This window comes from Gopherus flavomarginatus, chromosome 3 (assembly GCF_025201925.1).
Source record: "Gopherus flavomarginatus isolate rGopFla2 chromosome 3, rGopFla2.mat.asm, whole genome shotgun sequence".
Lineage (NCBI taxonomy): Eukaryota > Metazoa > Chordata > Testudines > Testudinidae > Gopherus > Gopherus flavomarginatus.
The window spans coordinates 57263624-57287350 of NC_066619.1; the positions used below are offsets into that span (position 1 = coordinate 57263624).

The window sequence follows — 23727 nt, forward strand, 5'->3', positions numbered from 1 at the left end:
AGAGGTGTGTAAAACCTTTACTGCTGCTGCTGCTGCTAACTCTATGAAATTTATATAGTTCCTTATGGAACAAACAAAAGGATGGAAAATGAACTATACTGTACTTCTTTATTTATCATTTGAAAAAGAAAAGAGAGTGGTGTTCAGAATGCTAAAATTTTTGATTGACTAAAATGTTGTCTATCAAAATCTCCTCCAGTTAATTCTTTATTCCAAAAATAATTTAATATAAATATGTTGCTGCAATAGGAAATGTGTCAGTGCTGGAATACAATAGCTTTTGTAAAACTAATAACCTCTTCCACAGTGATGGTCTATAAGATCAACTTAATACAATTATCAGTACAGAGACAATTATTTTATTTTTTTTAGCATCTGTCCACCAGAAAAGTAGCTTCAGTGGTTTGTGGCCACTAGAGACTCTGTGAACCTCTGTGGCTACTGTGATTTGTACACTGCTCCCTACTCTGAGACGATACTTCCTTATTGGTGGTAGCTTCACAATGCTATTTCAGACATTATTCACTCAAGACTGTCCCTTCCCCCGGGGGAAAGTCACAGACGCCACCAAGTCTGACTGCAACTGGGCTCATTAGGAAATGCACTAAGTATGATTAGTGTGTCTTCTGACTTTCAAATATGGAGGCAGGTTCTCCCTAGCTGACTGACATTCCACTTCATCCCTGTCAGTCACCAAGGACAAAGAGAGGGCCCAAGCAAGATGCAGGCACCTCTCATCCAGACAAGGGAACAAAAATTTGAGGGGAGACTGTAGGAAGTCTTTTTCTCTGAGTCTCCCATCATCTGATTCCTGCAATTTGGTTCGGCACCTCCCTATCGAATTATTTCAGGCCCCCATTTCTCCAAGACCCATAGTGGTAGCACTCCCTTCCCACAACAGAAGGAGAAATTGGTCTGTCTCCATCCTCTATACTCCATCCCAGCCTCCTACAAGCAGTGCAGTCACAGCAAAGGGAGACAGACTGACTGAGTAAAAGGAAATGTAGAGTACAGGAAGCAGGTTACGTTTACAGGAGTTTTCTACAATGCCCAGTACTGCACAGAATGGGTGGCATGGCATTTGTTTTGGTTTTCAGGGATTGGCCTTGGATAGACTGTGGGCTGGTTTTTCTCCTGCGTAGTTTGGCCAGAGGCAAATCCAGCACTTGTGGCCTTCTTTACAGGCAGGGTTTGAAATGCTGTAGTTACCCTATGCAGAATAAGATCCACTTATCCTTTCAGTAAGGTCATTGTCACAGAAGTTACAGTGTGCCTTAAAAAGCAAGTATAATTGTAATGCAGAACTACAGTTTATATTTCCTTAAACTTACTACATGCTACAAAAAACTCCCTTTTTTATTGTCATGTTAAAACTGATGGTGGGTTTTATTAGCTTGCTCTTGGAAAGGCCTGTCTTGTGGAAAGTCCATTCCTTCCTGTGTGCTTGTCTTACTTCTCATATTATGTCATATTAGATAATTATCAGCCTCATGTGAAGCTCAGAAGTTTTGTTTTTTTCTTGGTTTTGGTTCTCAGCCTGAATTTCAATTTGAAATTTTCATAACTTCATCCTAAAACTTCAGAGCAGAACTCAATCCAAACTGCTAAGTTAGCCTTATGTCAAGGTGAATAAGCTTTGCACCTGTTTACATCTGAAACCATAAATCAGATCAGATTTAACTGAAAGAGGCTCAGGCACTTAAACATCAGTGATGCTGGTCCAAGTTTCAAGGCTGTAATGAAATGTAACCCAGGAAAGTTTTGTCTGCCCTTGAGTTTAATTCTGAAAGTTTGGCAGAGTACTGCCAACAATTCTCTTTTCTTTTCCTCCTCTTCTTTAACCCATGCATGCTATGCATAAAAACTTCCACCCTTACTTCCTGGATATATCCTCTGACTTGTAACAATTTTAACACAATTCAGGGAAAGTAACTGTCTACTTTCAAAGAGTTGCTGAAATGCCATTACAGTTTTTGTATTTAAAATTATACATTACATAAAAGCAGTTATGCTCATGTGAAATGATGATAATAAGAACAAGAAGTAGACTTTTGAAATCAGATGCCTGTCATCTGATCTTAAACATCAGATGAGCTAAATGGAAACTGAAGTAGCTTTTGGAGGTCTAATTTGTTAACTAAATGTAAAGAATTTTAAAATTTTTATCATATCTTCAAATGGAGAGTAAATTGCATTGGATTTTTTTCATAATGTTGATATTGTAGCAGCACTGACATCATTATCCAGTAGTCGTGTTAATCTCCAAATGCACTGTGTATTGGGTTTATTACATTACATAGATAACCAAGAATCTGGGATGGTAGGTCTTAGTATCAGTTCTTTATTGTTATCATATTATTGCTTCTTTACAAAAAGAGGGCAAAACAATTTATATTGTAGTCATATTTCTGGCTGTTTGCATCTTTGAGGGTCAAACAGATTGTGTCTCCTGCAGAGAAAGAGCACGTAATCTAAGTTAAGGGGTTTTAGAGTTTTAAGTGTGATTTCTCATTGAATGAGCTGGTTTATAGGAGTTCTCAAACCTTTTCTTAGCATGAACTAGAAAGGCTATCTCGTGGACACATCTTCATCCGTTCGTTATTGCACAACTAACTCGCCCCTCTCCGTTCATCATCACATAATATTCCTGAGGGAAATTACAGCAATTGCTTAAAGGAAAAGCAATATTAGTAAAGTATCTAATGTATTTTTACCTTTTTAAATTTAGGAAGTCGATAGAATATTTAGCATCTTGGGCTAGATCCACAAAGGGGCCTTAGACCCAATGTTGCAACAGATAACTTTAGGTGTACTGTCACTTAGTGGAATCCAGCACCCTGAATTAGATACCTAGACTTCCTATACAAGGCATGGGAAGAGTAGGGACCTAAGCATGGGATTCACCAAAGCCAGCACATTCAGTGGGGAGCTGCCTAAGTTAGTCAATAGAAAATGGTGAGACGAGAGGTGTAGCCTTAAGCCCTGTACCTCAAAGGGACTCAGGCACCTAAATATGGGGTAGAGGGAGGCACCTCTCTCCACTTGGGAATCACAGCCATGAGCCCTCTCCTGGAGTTAGGCACCTAAGCCAGGTCATTAAAAAAAAAAATGAAGCAGAACGTCTCCTTTTACCAAAGTGGTTAGAATACTGATACAGGCTGTTCTCCACTCTGCCTGACATGGAGTGGAATGGGTGCTTGTACTCTGCCAGGGATTGCCCTGACCACTAGGCTTAGTCAGCCTCGCTTTCTCTCTTTGGCCAAATGAATATTTATTTAGTTATGCAAAGTGGAATAGATTCACCAGGAGACAGTGACCACTGCTATTTAGGGACAGCTCTGCTTACATTTTGTTCAGGCCCTGATTTAGTAGACATGTTCTAAGGTACCCTCTTAGTGTTCCTATTGGATCAGGACCCACTGGTGGAGACAGGTGAAGAGTGGTGGAGATAGGTGGGTAGCTTGTGAATCCTGCCAGAGGCTAGGCATGAGCGAGGCACTGGGTGCCATGACTTAGGTGGTTTTGCACATGCTTACTGGGAGACTTCCAGGCTCCTAGGGGACTTTACCTGTGGAAACATAGAGAAATATAGGATCCTTCATGGTTTGGCAGCAGCTGAGTGAGGGTTTATAGAATCCTCACGAATGCAAAGACTGTTCCTGAAGTAGAATAACACCTGCCTAGTAAGGATTTTAAAAAACAGGACCAGAATTTCAAACTGGTGCCAATGGAGGATGTAAAGCATCATTGCAACATGTATTCTGTGACTAGTCTTGCTCAAGAGCTTGACAGCTATGATTTGGACAAGCTAGAGCTTCTAGTTGGCCATAACAGATAGCCCTAGTTAGAGTGAGCTACACAAGCTATAATGTATTACAAAATCTTTTTTAATTTATGGGAAAAAGAAAAGAGCAAAGATTGTTTCCACTAACCTTAACCACTTTAATGGTATTAAATCATATTAAGCTACTTTTATTTTCTTGAATTTGGCATTTTCTTGAAGTTGTTTATTCTGATTCACCTTGACCTCCTGACAAATGTGCATCACATGTCAAGAATCAGTTCTAAACTTCATTTTTCCTATAAAAATGAAGAGATATAATTATATTTAAGAGCAGTGTATAAAAAAGTACCCATAATTTAACTCCTTTTGGATAAGTATAGAGTAAAACAATAGCTTTAAATAGATATGCCGTGTGAGCTGCCAGAATGTGCAATATATACACTGCACTTTACTGATGTATAATACAAGGGATCAGCTCCTGAATATGTATATTACTGGAGTAAGTAGCTTCCTACAATTAAGCATTTAGAGCCTAATGCTGAAAAGTACAGAGTACCATATGTGAGGTGATGGGTTCTTCTTCTCCCATTGAAGTCAATCACATGATTCCCAGCACCTCGCATGGCTGGAATCTGAGAGAACTGAATTTTTATACACTAAGTTTAATATTTTGCATGTTGTTCAAACTAATACAAAGAAAACTTCCATGTCACACAATCCTGGGGCCTGATTCTCAGCTCACATTCATGTAAATCAAGAGTAATTCCACTGAAATTTAACTGAAGCAACATAGTGAAGAATCAAGGCCCAGTTTTTATACATCTAAATGTCATTAACCAGGGATGAAATTAGCTCTTACATTTACTACACAGTCTGAAATAAATTGGTGAGTGGACTAAATCTTATGAGGTTTTCCAACCCCTAATTTATCTGGATGTACTGCTCTGTAAAGTTCAATATTTATACCTCTTCAGAATGCATAAAGTCAAATTATGCAATTAGTCATTTTTGTTGTTTATTTATTGATTTATATATTGCTAATATGTAATTAAATGGAGTAGCAACACATTCAATCTAATGGGGTCAGATCAAGAGTAAATTTCTCTTATGGATAGACAATAAGTAATTATGCAATTAAGCAAAAGATACTTAAGTGATGTATGCATTTAAAGTTTCCAATAGGAGTTAGGGAAATTCACCACCTTTAAATTCAGACCAGTTATAAATAGTTGGCTATGGATTTAGTGCTTAATTTTAGGCACCCAAGTTAGAACATTTTGGCCTCTGGCTTTTTAAGAAATATGACTAATATACATATATTAACTGAGGTATACTGTACTTTTTATTGTCTCAGTCTCTCCTTCACTCCTGTAATAAACTTGCCCATAATTAATGTGAAACCAAACTGCAAATATAAAAAAAAGCACCTAAAATGATTCCTGGTAAGAGTAAATCTCTACTAAATATAATTCTACAATTATAAATAAACAAGTGGAAAAGGGAACAATTTGCCTATGAATTTCATTAAAAATTCTTACAGAAATCCCTTTATATAATCAAATATATAACATTAACACAATGGTCATTTTGGAAACAAGACTGTGTGTGAATGAAAAAGATTGTTATTGTGCAAGTATAACTACACAGGAGAGGACAGGACTATCATCCATACAAAATGGAACAGCAAGCATTTTATTAACAGCAATGGTGAACTTAAGTACAGTTATACAGATTCCTTCCTGCATATCTTAAGAGGTTGAAAACAACTGCATTTGGCTTCAAGTTTCATGTGTGTTGTATGGTTATCCTGTATTACCAACCCTTTATAGGGTCCTATTTACACTACACAGTAAAGCTGTGAATTTGGCTACATATATTTTGGGATTCTCATGACACCATGAGGCATTTGGTTACTATTTTGTAGAGAGGAACGATGAAACGAGAATTTCTTTAGCAAAATTATTGACTCTTATCTAAATGTGAAAAGGACATAGCAAAGGTGTATAAGGACTGCTCTTGTGAGGTGTTGATCACCTCTGTTGACCACATGCGAGTTCAGGGTGCTCAATACCTTGCAAGACTGGACCTTAAGAAAACAAAACAGCAGTCTAACCATACAGAAGAAACCACACTTCTCAACCTGCTCTTCTGTCCTGTGCTATCTGCATTAATTACACTAAGGGCAGTTGGAATATTGCCTACAACAATATATCACCTTTGACTTGTTCAAGGTATGTCTAGTCAACAGGGGCACCATAGCTCATTGGATTCCAGTTTAACGCATGTGTGACCTATGTAACAATTAACCCTTTAGTTTCCAGATTAACACTGTGCATGTCACATCTAACAAATACCACTGTATCAATACCTGAACACTGCACAGCAATTCATATATCTGAACCTCTGGATATTAACTGAAGTGCTTTGGCCTTTACTCACAAGTTCATTTCAACATCCATTCTAAATGTTTTTGGATGCTTATATGAACTAAATAGAATCCATAAATCTTTTACAATTTATTATTGCTAGCTGTCTAGTTTTCTGCCTAGAGCTAATAATGACAACTTAATTTATAGTACCATCTTGTGACTTATGTTTTCAGTCAATGATGTCAGCACCAGTAGCCATGTTCAACAAATCCTCTTCAGCCTGCCTGTTTTTATGAGATCATTCACACTGTCTAGCAGATTCATCTACCTCATCCCACAATCAAAACATTAGTTGAAAATCACTTTTTCACATATGTGTTTGTAAAATTAGTTTTTAAACTCATTCAGATCTACACCATAATTGTAACTGATATATTAAGTTTTACAATTCTTTTGTTGACACTTAAGTACTACTCATGGACACACAAAACAGCCATTTAATTAACATTTGGATTCTCCAACAGCCATAGCAAGGGGTCCCCAGCTTTTAGCTTGGGTTAGCCTTAAAGGACATTTACAGCTTGCACATTATAGCAGCTGTGATTAGCTTTTGGAACCTAAGACTATATCTCATTTGTATGTGTATGTTTACCAGCTTTAACCTTGTAAATATCACTCACTTCCTTTTCCTAGTTCATAAATCTTTAGTTAGTTTATTATAGAATTGGCTGCAAGTGTTGTCTTTGGTTTGAGATCTAAGGTACAACTGACTTTGGGCAAGCGACTAGTCTTTTGGGACTGGGAGTAACTTGAATATTGTTGTGATTTATGATATAAGGGACTATCACAAAAGCAGACTTTTCTGGGTTGCAAGATAAACTGGAGTGTCTAAGGGGACTGCCTGTGACTAAGGCTGATATAGAGCTTGAGGTATTCACATTGGATGCTTAGTTAGATATCACCAACCACAGAACACACACCTGAATTGGGGTTTGTGCCCTAATTTGTGTCAGTCTGCCCTGAGGTTGGCACCCACATTCATGAGTGACTACAGACAGTTTGACAAGAAGGCAATCCAAATTAATTGTGCCCAATATGGCACTTATAATTGTGCACATATAGTAAAAATTCTATCCTATTTTACTCCGCAGCTTCATCTTTTCCCAAATTTTTATTATCCCCTGTGGGAGGGTACTTCTGCAAACACACCTAATCAGCCCCTGCCATGCCAGCCCCAATCAAGGGAAAGATTGGGACTGATTGAAAAGCCTTATGTCTGCCTGCCGACTGGCAACACCTGCCAGCCTGATAGACCAGGAGCTATAAAGGCTGGGAGGCAGCCAGAAAGAGAGATGTCAGTCAGGGAGGGAAGTGGGTGGAAGTCCTCTAGCTAGTTACCAACCCACCTACTGTGGTGGATGAGAAACCTGTAAGGATTGTATATAGTTAGACACTGGTGGTGGAAAAACACTTAAAGAATGAAAGACACAGGTGTTGTACAGAGCTGAAGGTCTCCCTGGCCTTATTAGGGAGGGCAACCAGGCCCAGAAGAAGAGGGGCTGGCCGTGCACCCCTTATAAAGGAATTAATGTGCTCCTCCAGCATATGCATTTTGATGAACAAACATTCAAAGTTTTAGAGCTTTTAAAAGTGAAATGCTGCAAATCCAGAATGGAAAGATTGGATTTTGGGGATTTTTGCAGGGGTTATTTTTTTCCTATTTGTACCCATGTCTCACATTTCACATGCATGAGACTCCAGGATATTGTTCTAGTTTATAACTTTTCACCAAATAAGAAATATTAACATTTGAAAAGTTTGTTTTAAAATTACAAGCAAATGATGTTTGTTTCTGCTACCTGCATTTAATTGTAATACCACACAGTGGTGAAGTTCTGATGGGCACACAGGTCCCAAGATCAGTTGTTCTAAACGTGCCTGAATACATCACTGGCGCATGGACATATGGTGGGGTGTTACATAAGATTCCCCATATATTATCTAGCACCCAAATATCAGTCATCCGGCTACCTATCCCACATGTATGCCTGCACACCATGTTGAAGCACCTTGGGTGAACTCAGAGCCATCTTTAGCCAGTGAGATAAAGCACTGCATTCAAATGTAACTGGCTCCATCTCTGTTGGAGAAGGGACCTGGCAGAGACTTGGTCAACTCATACTAGAATGAGCTTGCTCAACGGAGCGAGGAGGTCAAGGTTCCATGGTAGCCAGAGATAGGGAGACACTGTCAGTTGGTTGGGACCTAAGACTGTGATGAAGGTCTGTTACAATTAGCACTAAGAAAAGAATCTAGGTGTCTTTACTGCCTTGTAACTTGCGAGTGATGGCTCCAGACTGCCTAGCTAACGTCTCTGCCTCAGATGGCTCCAGTGTCCTACTGCTGTTGATAGGTTGAAAGGCTTGGGATCTCTCTCTCCTCCTAGAGATGGTCACAAAAACTGGACAAAATGGGGATATTTAGGACAGTGCATATTTTCCTCTTATCTCTCCCCTCCCCCCTCAAATAATGGACTCCAGGGAACAACTAGAACATGTAATGAACTTTGTTTTCTTTCCTTTAAAAAAACCATATATCCTTCCCTTTGTGTTTAATATCATGCTCTCTCTCTCTCTCTCTCTCTCTATAGCTTTTGTGATCTGCAAAGTAAGAATTTGCTCCATAACAGAGTGCAATTCACCAGTCTGGACATTTTAGGAACACGGTGACATTGTGCCTGTCTGGGCAGGTAGGAAATGTGAGTAGTCTGACTGAAGTCATTCACATATGTAAATCCTTGCCTGATTGAGCCCTATACCTGTATTGTCAGTGCTGATAAGGCACAGCACATCACAAACGGTACTGACAGCAAATAGGTCACATACTCATAATATAAAAGCAAGAAGGAAAAATATATAGTTTGTTCTTGTCATTTGAATGTTTGGTTTAGGCACATTGAGGATGGATTTAGTTGCTCTATCAGTAGCAATGTAAACAGACAGCAAAGAAGGGGCACATGTTTGAAACAAAGTTTTAAAAAAGTAAATATATATTTCATCTTGTTCCACATCTGTCTAGGCAGGAGTTTCAGATTCATTACAGTACAAAGTCACACTACCTCCTTTGTATTTCAATAGCACTATCTCCTTAGCTAATAGTCATATCTCTTCAATACTTTTAAACATGATGGGTCACATTCTATGCTAGCAAATTTGGCCCCATGTCTAGCTATATTGTGCATGAAGGTCTTTTGACTAGATCAGTGAAAAACAATAACTACCTTAAAATTAAGTTGGTAGTGAAAATAATTAAATTACCACCACATTCCCTTCTACAAGTTATTTTGGCTATTTCAACCATTCTCAGTGCAATTCCTGTCCTGTGTGATTTTGAAGTATGTTTTTGCCTATCTTAGATATGTGCAGAGCACCTGACACTGTAGTTATCTATCTATCTCACTTAAAATATTGCCTCCTCAACCAACTGTAAAAGAACAAAATATCAAGCATAATAAAATGTTTAATCATGCTCAGAATTTTCCATGAGTTTTAATATAGGGCCAAATTCTGCATTCAGTCCTTGTGTAAATTTTTTATTGACTTCAAACTCTTTGAATAAGAGAGCAGAATATGGACCCTGGAAATATTCATTCTGATCACCAATGTAATGAGGCAGCCACCTCCCAAGTACCTGCCTCAGGGCTGGGGATGGCTCTGCAGCACCCTGACTCAGTTTCCATCTTCAGGGCTCCTTAATAAACTCCACATATATATGAGTTAGTGCTAGAGATGGCTCTTCAGTGAAGTCACAAAGTCAACCTCTTCTAGGAGTAACAAGTCCAACTCTGTCCACATATCTATTCAGGGAACACCATCATAGGACCTAATCACATCAGCCACACTATCAGAGGCTTGTTCAACTGCACATCTTCCAATGTGATATATGCCATCAATGCTCCTCTGCCATGTACATTGGCCAAACTGGACAGTCTCTACACAAAAGAATAAATGGACCCAAATCAGACATCAAGAATTATAAATTTCAAAAACCAGTCAGAGAACACTTCAGCCTCCCTGGGCACTTGATTACAGACCTCAAAGTTGCAGTACTCCAACAAAAAAACTTCAAAAACAGATTCCAGTGAGAAACTGCAGAATTGGAATTAATTTGCATATTTGACACCATTAATTTAGGCTTGAATAAAGACAGGGAGTGGATGGGTCATTACACAAAGTAAAATCTATTTCCCCATGTTATTTTCCCCCTACTGTTACTCACATCTTCTTGTCAACTGTTGGAAATGGGCCATCCTGATTATCACTACATAAGTTTTTTTTCTCCTGCTGATAATAGCCCACCTGAACTGATTACTCTCATTATATTTAGTATGGCAACACCCATTTTTTCATGTCACCTGTGTATATATATCTTCCTACTGTATTTTTCACTGCATGCATATGATGAAGTGGGTTTTAGCCCATGAAAGCTTATGCTCAAATAAATTTGTTAGTCTCTAAGATGCCACAAGTACTCCTCATTCTTTTTGCTGATACAGACTAACATGGCTACCACTCTGAAAAAAGTCCAACTAAAAAGTACCAGCAAACAAACAAAAAAGATTCTTCAACCCTTCATGGGCTTCTTTTCAGACTATCTTCTGGACCCTGTTCTCAGCCACATTTGTGCCTTTCCTCTGACCCGCTATAGATCACTCAGCCCCCAGACTGGTTCCCTTGGAATATCATTCTCCTGCAGACCCTGGCTCAGGGCCTTCACACCTCCTGCAAGGCTCAGCTGTCCATGAAGATAGCAGATAAGCCTCTTAGTACCAGGCTGGGAAGCAGCTAATTAATTATGGTACAGGTTGGGCTGGTTCCATCTCCCCTTAAAGGACAATCAGTTAAACCTGAGCAGGTGTTACCATTTCTTCTGCAACTGCTGTTACACTCAGTGTCACTGGAGTATAATCATTAGAAGTACACATCCTGAAATTCAGCTGCCAGAGGTTATAATATTAGTTACATGTAAGGCTTACTGCCCCCCTTTTTTTTGTTTTAGACTCAATCACTAATGAAACTTGGAGAACACTTCAGTCAGCATAAGTAGTAGTAAAGAATTTGTAGGTGTGGCACATAGTTGTAATGAAGTGTTATAGAACCTAAGGCTATCTAATTTCTGGATATATAGATATAATTGCTAAAAGAATACTACTGTATTGTTGTCAAGACAAGTAAAAAAAATCTAAAAGGAGCTCAGCTTATCAGACATGGAAAATGAAAATAAAGGCACTGAAGGCTGATGAAAAGACAAATCTAAAATGTATTATATCTTATTAATGGTGTCAACAATCCCTGCAGTGAATGATGGTAAATGTAGTGTCATGTGTCCCCCACTATTTAGATGTGTTAAATAAGGGTGTTGTTGTTGTTATTATTTACTTTTGTTATCACAGTGCCCAGGAGCCCCAGTCATGGACCAGGTTCCCACAGTGCTAGGAGCTGTACAGACACAATGAAAACACAGTCCTTGCCTCAAAATGCTCACAATCTAAGTATAAATTAAGAGGCAACACAGAAACAATATGAGAATACTGTCCAAATTGACAAGACAGACACAGGGTGGGGTAAGAGGTAGAACACACAACAGAGCAAACAATGTGATAGCAGCAAATGCTGTGTTAATTCATCTATGGTGTGTGTGGTTTACTTAGGAGGGGATCAGCTGAATGGGAAGGGAAGGGAGACAGAGCAGGGGAAGAAATAGTAAGAGTGGCAGGTCTGCAGTGAGGCTATGGTGAAGAGACTGTGAGGGAGAGAGAGATGAAGGGTTGGAGCAAATAGTCCATCAATACAAGGCAGAGAAAGTCAAAGAACATTCTACAGTTTTGACTGGAATGTCCAAAGGACCCTGCTTTGACTAATTCTGTTCCAATCAACTGGAGCTTTTGGCTGGCTTCTCTGTCCAGTTTGTCCCCAAAAGCCAGGGAGGGAGAAGGGAGGTAGGCACCATCTGGAACCTAGTGCCCTCAGAGTGTGTATGTGGGTCCTTCCCTACACAGTTCTTGTCCAGGGTATTGCTGGAAGACGGCTGGACCCATCTGGACCCCATTTTAACCTCCTCCCTCCAGTGGAATAGTCCATGCTTTGACTACTCCTGCTCCTACTGGCTGGAGTCGTGTATGATAAACATTAATGAAAATATAAGACGGCCTGCATGAAAGTTCTGTGGACAAATCAGCAATTTCATAAAGCCTTTAAAAAAAAGAAAGAAAAAAAGTCCAGGCTCAGCTATAGGATGAAAATAATATTACAAAATACTAATTAATCAGAACTCCACATTCAATATGCTCCTGGAATCACAAAAACCTGTATATGCTTATCTCAGTAAACAGGAGATCATGAAAGCATATACCTTCAGCTCCACTCACTAGAATACAGGCGTTAGTTTAGTCAATATCCTCTGCGTATTTCAACTGTTCTCTCAAGACGTTGACAGTATTATATATACCCTAGCTGTTTCTGAGTGGCAACAAGTATAATCTTCTTCCCTGCAACTCAAAAATGTAAAACATTCTTTCTTTTGTGAAAAATCAAAGAAATAACTTCCAGTCTAGTTCTTACAACTGAATTCCAATTAATAAATCTGTGGAAATGAGGCAATATAACAAAAGCATCATAACATGCATCTTTTAGAAGGTAAGATTTAAACCACAGAGATGAATGATCACTACGAGTAGTGATCAGTAAAACTGAATTCTACAGTATTAAAATAGTTACTTCCTCATGTATATCAGCAGCACCTGGATGAACAACAGCATCTAAAGCTGGTAACTCCCAATCCCACATCTTTCTATTGTGCAGAAGGTTGCTTCTTTTGACATTTCTACAGAATAGGGCAGAACTACCCAGGCAAATTATTGTAAATCTGGGAAATATCTGTAAACAAACAAAAACAACCCACAAACAATGAGACTTTTAATGGAATGGGAATTTCTTATTTAAAAAAAATCTGAAACATTTTCAAATTATAAATCCATTCCTCTAACCTATGCCACTGAACATAAATGTAGCTGACCAGGGAATCAGCAAGAAGAAATTACATTATTTCCCTATATATTGACATATCTGTCTGTATGTACATGCACAAAACACCTGTAAGTAGCCACCCCAAAATATGACGACAAAACCAACTCCTCCACCGCCCCTCCAAACACAAAACTGGACAAATTTCTCAGTGTTGGCCATAGAGAAAATGCCTGCAAAAACATTTGTTTATCAAACATTTGTGGCTGTATGAGGGTCATTGCTCACCAGAACATACTGCAAGTAAGTTGATTGACTTAAAATATATTGAGTGGAGGATAAAGTAGAGAGAGAATAAATCCACAGAAATTATTTAACTCTTCACATTATCTCCCTTTTGTGTTTTTTCTCTTTCTCCATTCTGAATCTAATGAGAAAATACCTGGTACAATCCCAAACAGTTATTTTTTCAGATATTTTCTTTAGATACTATATGCCCAGCACACTTTTTTTAGTGGTACAAGGCAGATTGGGTATCAGCAAAGGCTTTTTGGGTGTTTTAGGTACCAGTCCATTTGCCAAATTCAGGATCCTGAATTAATGATAAGAATGCGAAATGTTTTTTTACCACGATCAGGAAATGGATAAAACATCAATGTATGCTTCAGATATATACTTACATACTGACATTTCTTGGTAATACAGTATATTTCAAATATTTTCAGAGACAAAATACAACATATTAAGTAAGACAAACTCTTCCTTCATTTAAACTAATGAAACATCAGTAATTTAGGAATACAGAGCTTAGCACAATGGGGGTCTTGGTCCTAGGACTTGTCAGTGCTATGATAATAAAAATAATAAACAACAACAACAATTAGGGTAGAATTTGGCCCACAATATTTTTTTATGTTAGCTCAGATTATAAGCAACCTACAGCTAGACAAGTGTCAGTTCTTTTTGCATTAATTAGAATTTGTGGGATGGGGGAGGAAATATTTCAGTTTTTAAAGTTGATTTGCTAAATCTTGAGAATTTGCACAAATTATGTTAAGAAAAGAGTAAGATAATCAAGAATGACAATAGATAAAAGAATGGATAATAGAGAATTGAATTTCCTTTTTATCTGTAAATTTTTCCCGTCCACTTTTTGCATCTCATCTCAATCTAGCATCTTGATGGCATTGGCATAGCAAACACAAATGCATGTAGAGAAGACATGAATTTATAAATATAACTAGGCGATTACGTCATTAATCCACTGGATCATACAACATTCTTAATGAAAGTATTTGGCATGAGAATGAAAAAAATTAAAGAACCTGAAGCATCCTAAAAATAACAAAAAGTACAGTATTATTCAACTTAATAGTCTATAAAACTGATACTGTTAATTATTCATTCTTGACACTGTTGAATCACTTTTCTAATTATGGAAAACTCCAGCAGGAAATGCAAAGTTTTATCTTTCTTGGTATGTTCCCCATTCAGTGCTATTTACAATCAATGGATGGACCAAACTAAAGCATTGAAATAGCGCAAATATATTACCATGAACAACTATCATATGCTCCCATAAACTTTATGTTTTATCTTTTGAAAAGCTTCTGCTATTTAATAAGATTTAGCCTCTTACTTTTAATCTCATATTGCAATTGCAAGAAAAGACCTAGTACTGCTCTGGCATGTTACAGTGTTGTCATGGATACACAAGTATGGTGTATTACTTCCACCAGTAAATAAACAAGATTCTCAAAGAGTGCTTGGTAGGATTTACTGGCCCTGAAGTATTGTTAGCTGCATAGAGCTTTAAATAAGCAAATGGTTTGTAGTTTTGAATAATATCCAGTGTTGAGGGGAAGCACATATATGCTATATATATTTCTTTAAAAATAATAAGGTACATGCTACATTGAGTAACTTTACTGTCCTCCATTTTTAATTTAGTTTGCCTTTATCTCATATTTTTCATAAAATATTTGCACATATATAGGACCATTTTCTAATATTCTGCACAACTTGTGGCAGTCATCTAATAACTGCTTAAATAGATGCACATGTTTATACACGCAACTTATAAAGGACAGATTGATCATTCTTAAAGCAGATAGTGATATTTGTGATTTAAAGACAGTATTAGGTGATATTAAAATTGTGTCTTTTCTAAAAGAAAGTCCTCTTTCCATTCACAGTCTACAGAGATGAAATTCAATCAGTCTTACTAGCATATATGTCAACAGCTACAACAGACTTGACTTGATTCTAACAAATCAGTATGTTGATGAAGGGATGTAAATTAGATGCCTTAAGCTTCTGTTTCAAGAAAGAAAAACACAGATTGTTAAGAATGCTATATTTAGTTATCTGTGTTAAACTTAACAATAGCAAAAGTCTGACTCAGATCTAGACACTTCAATTTCTCACAGAAATGAACACAGAAATATCTAATTAAATCAGGTAAAAATCTCAGGTTTTACAGCTTTAGAAATATAAACCTTCATCATTTTAAATAAAATTCTCTGAGGAAAATAACATAATTGTGTTTTATGTAAAATTCATGGAACTATGTACATTTTTCCTTTCCTGTTCAGAAAGCCTGCATTGTATAATGATGCATTCCGGCACCTCCTCTGTATGTCTATGGTTAGAATGTTCTGTTGGGTTTAATTGTTGGCATAACTTTGCTGATTGGACTGAGAAAACCTAATTTAAGATTAGACAGAGCTAATAATTCACAATGAATAATTTATTTGTTAAATTTAGCCATTTTTTCAACTCTTGTCATGTCTGCAAGCAGATTGCAAGCTAGATTGTTGCCGGGTTTTGGCAGGGGTTATCTATCTATATATCTATATCTATACCTATATCTATATCTAAGATATAATTACAAATATTCAAAATCTGAGCTGTGTTGGTTAGTTGTGATTCGCCATGTAAAACATAGTATTGTTTCTGTTCCCTTACTGGGGGTTCAATCCTGCAAAGTGCTGAGCTCTGTGCCCGCAATCCACCTAAGCACAAAGGATCAGATTTTTAAAGTATTTAGGTGCCTAGCGGGATTTTCAAAAGCATCTAGGTGCCTAATTTCTATTGATTTCAATGGACATTAGGCACCTAGATACTTTTGAAAATCCCAGTAGAGGCCTAAATACCTTTAAAATCTGGTTCAAAGTGCTTAACTTTAAGCACATATGCATTCCCATTGAACCCAGAATGGCCAGCACCCTGCAGGATTGAGCCCTGGGTGAGCACACAGTAAAAATTCTTCTGCGTGGAATATAAAATTCGATTTCCACAAATATTTTTCCAGTAAAACTCAGTTGTGAAAATGTTTACCAAAAGTGATCACAAAAGGGTCATGAACACAGCCAAATTGAATTCATGAAATAATTGGAATGAATATTTTTGATTTGTTGTTTGTTTTCATTACTTACTATTTAAGATACTGCATAATAACTCATATGGATTGCTTTTTAAAAGATACCAGCACAGCATTTTGAACTCCTTAGAGGCAAGAACATGGCTTCTTCTGTGTTTGGAAAACCCATAGCACACTGGGGACATTGCTGAAAATTAATAAATAATAATTAGTACAATCCTGCAATATTTATTCACATGAGTAATTCTTACACATGCAGGTAGTTACATTACAGTCAAAGGATCTATTCACATGGTCAAGAATTACATGTCAGTAAAGGTTACAGGATCAGATCCAATAGATGTAAGTCATGAGCAGCTGAAACATATTATGAATGTTCCATGAAACACAAATTTCTGTATTTAAGCATTTGCAGTCTTGTAGAAAAGAGACATTTAATGTAAACAGCCTTCACACTTTATGGATTATAGCAGTAAAAACCTGAAATTCTGATTTATTTCCAAATTAAAGCTACAGTAGAGATTTTGTTTAAAATAATATATTTGTGCTTTCTAACAAACAAGGCATCAAAAATAGCTCCTTCAGAAATTAATCTGTTTAGATTATTGCTTGGCAGGCCTAAATATGGGTAACAGTTCTATTCTTTGTGGGAATGATGTTATTGTCATTTAGTAGCCACAATTTCTCTTTTCCTTAGATACTTTGAGTACTGTTTGACAAGCTGTGCTTTAAACGAGGAGTTCAGTGCTGAGGGAGTTAATTTAAATTTGATAACAAATGGCTCTGCTTTTGAAATGAATGTAGCCTGGCAACTTCAACTGAGAACCCTTCATAGGGCCTCAATTATGTATGCAGCTTCTTTGAGAAATAGTTTCACACATCTGACCCAAGGCCCACTATGTTGTTGCCATGAAATAAAACTGTATGTAGGCAATGTTTCATTTCTGTACACTCTTCACATAGGCAGGCTTTGCCTCCTTCCCCGCACCTTGTGCGGATGCACACACACACAAACACACACAAAATCTTTTATTCTGAACCTGTTTCTTATATTTTTCTATGGCTCACATCTGAATAAAAATATAAAAGAAATAATCGATGGCCCAGTACTTAATGTGTGTGCTTATATTTTAAGAATTTCAACTCATGCTTCTAAGCTGCCCTAATCAAAGCAGTAGTGTGAAACCAGACAGACAGACAAACGGTTAAACATCCACACCATTTCATTTTTTTTCAAAATGGCTGCTTTGTCTGTGTGCGTACACCAATAACAAATCTCCTTCTGTTATTGTACAGCCAATTTGATGTGTCAAGTATTCATATGCTAATAATGGTACAGTTTCTCACTTTTTTCACAGATAAATTGTAAAGATTGTTACAGACAGTGAAACACAAGAATAAACAGCCTTTATTTCAGAAGTGATAAATTACTTTCCATTCAAATAACATGCAACACATGCTGCTGACCATTATTGTTTCCATTCATTGCTAGTTTGCCTTCTGTTTTTTTCCCCTTAGAGTAGTTAGAAAATATTTAGCAGATATAGCCAGACTTGATACAAATAACATGATTTCATTAATTTGCTTTGTGGTTTCATGACATGAACTTCATTTTTTTCTCAGTTTTTACAGGCGATGAAAGTTTGTGATTGGAACAGACATTGTTCTCCGACACAGAACATTCAAATTTAAAAAAAAAAAAAAAAAACCTGTAATGTGCAGGATTTTAAGAGTAGACTGTCTCCCCTGCCATTTTTACAAAAATGCCATAACATATCCCCAAATCATTCTGTTTAAAAATGCATTAGTAAAGAGTTTCCTGAATATAATTTAAGATAGAAGCCAGAACAAAATCAAAAAGCTTTTGTTTGGCTGGAAAGTATAAGTCAACAACTAAAAGGTACATAAAAAAGAAAGCTAGTTCATTTTTTTTCTAAATTAAAATATAAACATTTTCACAACATTATGGTTTAGAAATGCAAAAGGAAAAGAAAAGGGCATAATGCTGAAATAATCAATATAAACAACAATATGGCACTGACAAAATAAACTTGCTTTATATCAAGAGGCATTTGTTTTTATCAACATAAAAAATGAGCATGCATTACTACTGATTAAAAAAAGGTGGAGTTACACATCACAGTCACAGATCATATGTGTGTCCTCAGTCCAGACACAAAAATGTATTTACATTACAACCACGTGGTTGTAAATTCAATCCATAAATGTAAAGACATTCAGGGAAACACTAGGAGGCCAGACTGATAGACACTGTTAATTAAATTAACCACAGGTATATGTAGGTGCCACTGTATTGAAGTCAATTGGCCTTGTTCTTTAAATCCTTGCATTGTGCCTAGGTACTGTGAGGGGGCTGAGATTGGTTATGTACTATACCATGCCTGGAGAACTTCTTATAGGGGAGCATTTGCTTGTGTTGGTGGGTTTTAAATTTGAATGTCAGCTACATTGAATGCAAAAAGCGGTGTTAATCAATGTTAAGTTTGCACTGTTACAGTCATATAAAGTTAGGTAATATAAATTTGTTCCCACAGCAAAATAAGTCCAGCCATATTGTACTGTTCTGTATGTTTATAGTATATCTTTAGCTTTAGCAATATAAACAGTATTACATTAAGCTACATATTAAATCAGAAAAAACAGGAATAGAAAATACTATATATGTTAAGTTAATATATTCTCTGTGTTGGGGTAATGTTGTTTAAGTTTAGAAATTCCTGATCTTTCTTATTTTAATAGTGCACTCTTTTAAGTTGCGTTGATCTTGGAGGTTTCTTTTGAATTTAATATTTTAAGCAGAAGGAATTTTTTTTGTTTTAAAATAAATGAAAACTGCAAAGGCAAAAGGTGGGGGAAAAGGCAAAAATATTCACTGACCAGTTGGCCGGTCAACTAGTACCTGCTCAGTTCCTTAGAAAAGTGGACACTGGCTTAGTTAAGAGTCAGCAGCTATTATGTATCATTGAAAAAAGTGTACATTTCTAGAAAGATGCATACCTGTACAATGTAGCAATCCAAAAGAGAGAACTCTCACATTCAGTGAAAGTTTTCAGCTGTACTTGGCTAGTACTGTACAATATGTAAACGTTCATAACTTTGTTAATTTCTTGCCAATTTTTCCTAAAAGTTGAGCCATTTTATTCAGATGTCTCCTTCCAAATTAAGATGGCGCTAAATCAGGATCTCAAAATGGAATTAGAATTAACTATATTTAGCACTCAATCCTGCTGTCCTGCTCCGGCAAACCTATTGAAGTCAAAGACTGAGCCCTCAGGACTACTTCTCAACTTCTTTTACTATGGAAGCGCCATAACCCAGGAGAACTGCTGTAGTTCCATGGTGAGAGGGGTAGGAATGAGAAAGGAATTCAGAGCAGTGTGAAGTACCCACATTTTGTTTGGGCATAGTAATGTTTTGCAGTCCCTAAACCTGCTCATATCCTGCCATAACAGCAATGGAGGAGCTCTACATGAGCTTCTGGAGACTGATGATTCATTGCTAATCCTATGCACTTGCAGATGAGCACACTGACTGTTTACTAAGGCTCTGATCCTCCAAACACTTCCACATATGCTTAACTTTAACCATGTGAGTAGACCCATGAAAATCAATGGCAACAGCTTGTTATGACAGTGGTGTATTCTTGCCAGCATATCAAGCCTAACATTAAGAAATAGTATCAAGGTACTGGTATGATGAAGATGCACTTAGAAAAACTAACACCAAGCATATTATTTTTCAGACTTGGCCATGGAAGTTTTACTCAATAAGGGCTATTTATATGCCACATTTCAAGTTTCAAAGTGTAGCTGGTTTTGAGTTAACTATGGGGGTGGGGGGCAACAAAAGTGTAGGGAAAAAAGTAAGCAATTTTCAGCATGAATGTTGTATTTTTTCAGACACAGAATTCTAAAACAGCTTGAAGCGATTTTTCTCAAACGTGAAAAAATAAAAATAAATCTTTGCACAGAGACTAAGCACGAAAAATTTCATCTCAAAAGGAGACTTCTTCAGTAAATTATGAGGAAGTGAAAACATGGGGCTATTATTGAAACCATTTTGCAACCTTAAAAGTAGTGTCCACAGAAGCAAAGACTATCGTTTAGTTTTTTGATAGTTAATTTCTTTTAGAGCTTGATCTAAATTACATTGACTTCAGTGGGAGTTTGATCAGAACTTAGGTAGTATATTAAAGAAAAGTATCAACGGCATGCATTTGAAAACTCCATAATTTACAACATGACATTGTGGATTATTGGGTAACTATGTTACTGCTTTTAGAAATACCATAGGCCATCAGGGAAATACATAGCTAAAAAGCATTTGAAATATGTAATATTAACTGGATCCAGTAAATAAATAGGGTGTGTTAGTACACTCTAGATCTAAGCATGGAGGGGACCCTGTGTGTGTAGTTCTCTTTTCCCCATTACAAAAGGTAGCCTGCATGGCAAAAATCCCTCTCTTCCCCCAGGCCCATGGCATGCACTCCGTTGGACTGGGGGCCAGACTACAGCCTGTTCCACTGTGATCTCTGACAGAACAGTTGGGGAGAAATCATCACAAGGAGAACCTCATGGTTCATGATGTCATCTCCTTTAGCCTTTTCCCTGGGGTTTACCTGAAGGAACAGCAATCAGGCCCATAATTATGGCATTTTTAAAATCTTGAAGTTGTTTTTGAGATCTGCCACATCAAGATTTAGAGACTTTTAAGGTGATATTAATGTCTCAAAGGGAGACGTAGCAGGTCAATGAGGACAAAATGTGTCTATGGTTAAATCAACATATGCTAAATAGTTGTGAAATTTTCATTTGAAAACCTGATTGTAGATGTTCAGTGACTACCCTGTTTTTGAGATGAAATGCCATAGTCAATTATATTTTGTACAAATTACAGAAAGTTATTAGCTCACACTGCTGACTAATTACCTTTTGCCTGCATCCCTGCAAGTATGGAAGGCTCCATTTGCAACAGACCTGCGTGGTAACACTGTCCAGGACTGGCAATATATGGAGAGCCCACACAGGAGGTGCAGATGCCTCTGTGAAGCCCTATCACAGAGGGAGATTATGAGGGTGAGACCGGACCAAAGGAAGTGTAGGACCCTAGAACCCATGACTACAAGGATGCATCCAGTCAAACATCTCCCCAGCCCACCTAAAGAGAACAGCCCTGAGGCTGAAAGTAAGGGCCACCAACTGCAAGTCCAATGATTAATTCATCTTTATCCATCATAATGATGTACCCAAAACAGAGTTTACCTCGTGTTAGGTGCAATATCTTTTGTATTAGAAAATTATCATCTATAATATATAGAACCTCTAATAATGTTTTACTACTGGCTGGGGGAGATGAATCAGCATTCATGTCACATTCCCTGTCAGTACCCAGCCCAAGCCAGGAAAGCTAATGATCCAACCAGTGGACCAAATTCGGTGATGAATCCTGGTCACATGCCACCTGAGGAATGTTGCACATATGCTAAGAAGAAGACTACTGGCTGCATGAGCTCTCCAGAATATATGTCTTCCAAATACCACATCATGAAATATCTAAAATTTGCTCTGTTTTTGTTTTACACTTTTACAAATGGTTAAGTTACAAATAGATTTGTAAAATGTTGGTCTTAGTTTTATCATGATTTGAACATTAGAGTAAAAGGATTAGTTTATGGTAGATGGAAAGGGAAAGAGTAATCTTTTGTTTTCTGGGACTCACATCAGAAGTGAACTTAAATTATTTTGTAAAATGAAACAAAGTAGAACACACAAGAAACTATTACAAGAATGTTACATTTTTAATTCAAAATATAACATCTGTCACAGATTGCTCAATATAACATTGCTCAGATGAATGCTATTAATTTATATCTTTTTCAGATAATTATGAAAGATGAAATGAATAACTTTTTGTATCTATTGTTTTTTTTCATTTAGTGTCTCATTATCTATGTAAATATAATTACACCTCATTCAGGGTTATGCATTTACAATGTTCGGGTTTTTCAAATTCCTAGTCCTTAGTGCAATTAGCACTTTATTCAAAAATAGATGAGTCAACTACATGAGTTTATCTCTATCAACTACCTCACACCTCGTCTATCATTTTACCCTCAAGCACCATTGTAGTTTGCTTTTGGGACTGCCTTTTAAGTGTAGTGGGTTAACATACTACCGTGAACTTGAAACAGTGAATACAAGGTTATTTCAGGATTAATTCAATGTGTGTCAGCTTCTTTAGATATCTGATCTTTCCTAATTTACTAATGTACATGAAAACCAAGCAAACTGATCTGTGGTAATAGAGCAATATTCTACGTTTAGCAACAATGGCCGCATTATAACGAAGGTCTCAATTAAAAACAAATAGGAGGGAGAGCATAATAAACTGAGAGACTGTTAATGGACTGCAGAAAACAAGGCTTTTGTCTGCTTGCCTCCAAAAAGTGCAGGTTCTAGGTGTTAATTACAAAACAGCAGAAACTTATAGCGAGTGACTTGGAGGTAAGATTTCCAATTTACGGCAAACTATAAAAAGGAAAAAAGAAAAGAATGAGGGACATAGGTGTTTATAACCCTAGAGATTCATGACGCTAAATACAGGTTTTATAACTCTAAGACACTTTGTGAAAAAACAAAGTTTTCAGCTTACTTCCGTGAGAATTCTACATGTGAGGGGGAAATGAAAGAAACAACTGTTAAGAGTGACAAATGAAAAGTACTGAACCTCTGTTTTCCCATGAGAAATCATCCTCCTTGAAACTTGACCATTGTGCCCAGTAGTGCTAGAACTAAGAGCGCTGAGGGTTCTGCCACACTCTCTGGCTTGAAGTAGTAATAACAAACACCAAATACATGGTTTCCATCATAAACACCCCCACTATAAAAATTGTTCCAGTACCCCTGATTGTGTCTGTCTGTTCTGCTGCCTATATTTATGCTGCCTCAAGTATGTCTAAACTTATACTTATTACTTATATTTGCCTTTAATTTTACATACTGGGAAGTTCTTTGTGGTACATTTGAATGAAAAAAAAATTGTATTGGATTATACTTACGAAGGTCAAAGTGACAGAACTCCCAAACCTCTGAGTCTACATTCCTCCATTTCTCAGTAATATTATCTGCTCACTTTGCTATTTCCCCC

At 37.0% G+C, this 23727-nt stretch overlaps 1 long non-coding RNA gene across 6 annotated transcripts in view; it reads right to left on the reverse strand.

Moving 5' to 3' along the window:
• Window positions 1-23727, reverse strand: part of LOC127047037 (uncharacterized) — a 164094-nt gene that overhangs the window by 1965 nt on the left and 138402 nt on the right. For all 6 annotated transcript variants that reach the window (XR_007773278.1, XR_007773273.1, XR_007773275.1 and 3 more), the window contains one exon: window positions 3933-4080. This is a non-coding gene — a long non-coding RNA (uncharacterized LOC127047037). The remainder of the gene's footprint in view (window positions 1-3932; window positions 4081-23727) is intronic.